Raw genomic sequence first — 4,980 nt, forward strand, 5'->3', positions numbered from 1 at the left:
ATTAATCTAGGGGACAATTCACGTCAGTCAGATTATGAGCCATTTTAAACTAGTTCCAAGCATATTTGGGTTATAAAGTCTTCTTGACTTTTAATCCCCTATTTCTTAGCTTTCAAACGCGCTTTAAATCGTATCGACCTAACATCGATATATTGAGATATGTCCATATTACCAAAGGCAGTACATACTGGAAACTCATATGAGATTTACAACAATTCATCACCTTTGGACGTGAGTAACTAAAGCATATTCAAGAAGACTAATGTGAACATAATAAAATGGAAGAAACCAAGTGAAGATCACCATTTAACCATACAAAGAGTTCATGCATTCAAAACAATACATTCGGCCACATACATTCATCTAAGGAAACAGAGGAGTCATGTTCACACCTAAACAGGAAATGAATGTCAACCTTCATGAATCCATTAACATAATTGGTGTGCACATTCAAAGAAAGAAAGGATCATGAATCCATCCATGAAAACGTGTGGAACCAAGTACATGAAGTGTGCCATTAAGACATGTTCACACATAGAAGCCAATTGCATGGAAGGAGCTAAATTCATCAAGGGAACCAAACCAACATGTTCACACAAGTGTGAAGCATTCAGCCTAAAGCAAACCCGTTTCATTTATGGATGAACATGCATTCATTCAAGGCTTTATCTTTGTTTACACTAGGTGTGCATTGTATCTACATGAAGGATGAGCATTCATCCATGAAAGTTCACTCTTTAAGGCTTTATAAACACACCAAACGTGCAATGTATCCTAGGGACCTAAGGCTAATAAATAGCCTTAGCATTTCATTTTGTAAAGATATAACTTTCAACTTTGATTTATGAAATATTTGTGAGAGTTTCTCTCTTTAGTTCTTAAGTGAACTTTATCGACTTAGAAAGCTTATGCTTGTGGCATCAGCCCCATCTATTTTCACCCTGATACTTGTAGTTCATATCTCCATTATATAGTGGGTCCAAGTCTGTTTATACCACCCCTTAGAGAAGCATATAAATTTTGGGTCTTTGTTCTTTAAAGTTGTCTCTTCTTTGAGTCTTCTTTGAGATACTACTTTAAAAACTCCATCACCATCACAATCATACTTCTTCATCTATACTTTCCGCAACCAACTCTATTTATCCATTATTTTCTTTCTATTAACCATTCTATTTGAGCTTTCTTGCTTTTGCAAGATCCTTGTTTCATTCCTAAATAGAAACAATTGAAGGGCATCTTTATCTTCAACAACATCATCCGTTGGAACTAGGGTGACCTATGTCAAAATCGATCAAAGTTTACTCAACTCAAATAGACTTGATTCAAGTTCTTAGCAAGTCGAAACAAGTTATTTGATACCAATTCGAAAAACTCACAAACAAAAAAAATAATATCAAAATTTTAAATTAAATTATTAATAATACACTAGAATTTTTATAAATTAATACTCGATAAATTAATATCCTTTATATAAACTAATAAATTTGATAAATTAATAAAATATTAATTTTCAGAAGACCTTTATATAAATTTATGGTCTTTTCAATATTATAAATTAATAGTTCTATATAATTACAAATATAACTAAGACAAGTTAGTAAAAAAATGTTTCTATTGTTGTTTGCTTCTTCTTAAAATTTAAATCTAGTTGTATTTTATCTCTAACTTTCCTTATCATACTTTTCTTATCATACATGAACTTGCATTAAGTTTTAACTAGTATATTTAATGAATTTGTTTTTTAAGGGTATGTATTATATTTAATTAATCATATTGTACATGAACATCATTAAATTAGTCAATACAATGTATCTGTTTTATTCCTGAAGAATAATATAGGTTCATTGAATCAGAAAAAAATCTCTTTAAATTAATGAATAATTAATTTATCGATTAATTAATGTCTCTTTAAATTAATAAAATCATGTGGTCTTGATGTTATTAATTTATAGAGGTTTTACTGTTAACATTTATATGTTGTTTTATTTTTTTTTAAAAAAAAGAATACAATACAAGATTTTTTATGTATTTTAGTTTCAAGTTCAAACTCGAGCTTCAATCGAGTTAAGTCTAGGAATGTTTTTAGTTTAAGTTTTTTCGAGTTTCAATTTTTTCGAATTTGATTCGGACTTGATTTTAAGTTCATGAGCTTTCAAATCAAGTTCAACAATATTCAAACTTGATTTGTATCATTTACAGCCCAATGCGTGCCTCTCAAGATGGCTCTTGAAACAAGTTGAAAATTTTCTGGGATCACTCTAAACACGATACAATATATATTCTCATACATACAATCTGAGATGGAGAGATTACTCTAATTTCAGTGATGGGACGATGATCTAATTTAATAAGCAATATTAATAGTTTAAGCCATCTTTATAGCAACCAAAATCTTCAAGTACGTCCTAGAAGAATATCTTATCACTAAATTGTAATGTTGGTAAATTTTGAATTTCAAGATAAACTGGCATATGAGACATAATTCAAACTAAGATAAAACGTAAATGCAGCATGAGAAGTGAGAAATCATTGGAACCATTTTCTTAGATAAATGAGGTAAAACATATTTTAAACTTTAAAAAAAGGTGGAATGTGGCTGTCATTCCACCCGGTACAAATCTAAGCGGCGGGCGGAAATAATCGTTTTTCTTAAAAAATTTAAATTTTCATATAATTTAGATAGTTTCTATTGATAATTTGTTTTAAAGTTTTATAAAATTCACTGCAATATAAAATCTTGCAATCGTTCCTAATTCCACCCCAAATGATGAGGAACAAGAAGGGCATGGAAGAGAGAGAAAGCCTTGAAACCTTCCATGAAACTGAGGTAAAGACACCCTTACATGATGTTGTTAAACATGTACCTCATTATGCAAAGTATTTGCAAGGATTATGCACAAGTATGAAGAAACCAATTGTCACACCCTGAATTTTTTAGTAATGTTTGAGGGATCAATTTCTGAAAATTTTAGAAATTGAGATATATTCTACAAATTTTTTATTAGGGACTTGAAGTGTGAATTGCCATTTTCTTTAATTCCCAAATTTATTTCTTCCCCCCCCTGATTCTTCATTTGGTTTGCATGCGATAGCCTATTTTCTCCTAGCAAAACCCATCTCCCTCAGCTCACCATTTCCCCACCCTCCAGCTCCGGTCGACAATGGGTTACACTGTTAGCTCTAGCAGCATCGTCGTCATCTAGTGATCGAGCGTCGACACGTAAATCACCTAAATCGGCCACCGTTTGTTGCAGAATCGGGAAGAACTAGTTAAAATACCCGTCAACGATCTCTCTCACTAGTGGGAGGTGCTTGTCACCGCCAGTACCAATGTAAACGTCGAGCCGTCGCGACCAAACCCTGGTGGCTGATCATTAGACTCCTTGATGTTTGTCATAGAGAAAGAATATAAGTCTGTTAATAACCCCTAGAACCGCCGCTATTTTCATGATTTTCGGTTGACTCTGTCATTGGTTGGTCTCACTGCCACCGTCATCGAGTTCCTCAGCCTGTTTCGGCCAAAACCCAGGCGAGTCTTCCTCCCACCAATGTCACCTCTGTAGACCGCCGTGAAGGGTGAGTCTCGGTTTGTTTCTTTGTGGTTTATTCGTTTTATGGTCATTTTTGGAGTTGTATTTAAGTAATATTGGTGTTTGTCTGCTTCGGGAGTGTTCAGTCATTGTCTTCATCCCTGTGGCCTGCTGCATATACCGACACACACCGCTACCGCGCGTGGTCATCGTCTCCATCAAACTCTCTGGAAAATTGAGTCAAATCGATCGAGTCAGACGAATCAATTGAGTCAACTTTGACCGAGTCATCCCGTTGACCTGACCCGTTGACTAGACTCTTTGACTTTGATTTTGACCCGTTGACTGTTTACTTTGATCAAAAAGTCAAAAATTTCTAAAAACTCCTATTATATGTTTTACAACGTCTTGAGTCTGAATCCAAAGTTTATTTTCTCATATTCTAACCCGAAAACCTCCAAATTGACCTCCGAACCTAAATCTGCCTAGCTACTTTTATTAAATTATTTGAGGAAAAATAAGGAAAAGGCAAGGATTGATGTATGACTTTGGTTATGATAGGTGCCCGTGATTTTCCTGAACTGTCGACTGCTCGACCCAGCTCCTCTCGATCTGCCCGATAGCGTGAATCGTTATTACGATTGTAATTCCGTAACTTTGTTAAATACTCTATTCAGTATATTATTCCGATAGTAACCTTCTCTGGTCTGATTTAGGATAGTGTACGGCTTTTCTTCGTAGCGAGACTGGTGTTCAATAGATTTCTCAGACCGACCCGTTTTGCGAGGTGTGTTCCTTGTGTGCTACATACCTATTTTTAAATATCTGTCTGAATTACCACGTGCATATTAATGTTTTATCTGATTTGAAACATGCCTGATTTAAATGACTAAAAAGTTTGATTTTGGTTTACTGATTTCATGAATCTCTGATATATGTTTTTACCGATTCTAAATTATGGTTTCATTGATACATGTTCTTTGGTTACTGTTTACTGAAAAAGGTTTGGCCTCTGATTTCCTTATTTACCAGTACTATCTGAAACTATTTTCATTGGGGTTTTGGGATGTACTCTGAAAGCTCTGTTGGTTCACCATCGATCAAGTTTATACTTCCTTATGGACGTAAGACGACACTTGGGTGGGCTCCTGAACCCAATGAGCCTAGTGGTAAGACCTTATAGACCCTATAACTTGTTGAGTGCCCTCCCCAAAACTTTTTTTATCACTATTTTTTATGTCATAGCTAGATTGTAAACGTTTTTTTTTGTAAATATTTCTTTCAATTTAAATTATGCATGCTTGATTAATCGTTGGCACGTTTGTGTATTTATGTGTATGCGAGCAATTAATTTATGAAACATACGTCGTTGATGCATGTTATGTATGATATCCTCACAAGCATTACTTGATCCAATCCAAATAATTTGACTAAGGGTAATACCTTTTCA

Source organism: Hibiscus syriacus, unplaced genomic scaffold, assembly GCF_006381635.1.
Source record: "Hibiscus syriacus cultivar Baekdansim isolate YM2019G1 unplaced genomic scaffold, ASM638163v2 tig00111059_pilon, whole genome shotgun sequence".
Classification (NCBI taxonomy): Eukaryota; Viridiplantae; Streptophyta; class Magnoliopsida; order Malvales; family Malvaceae; genus Hibiscus; species Hibiscus syriacus.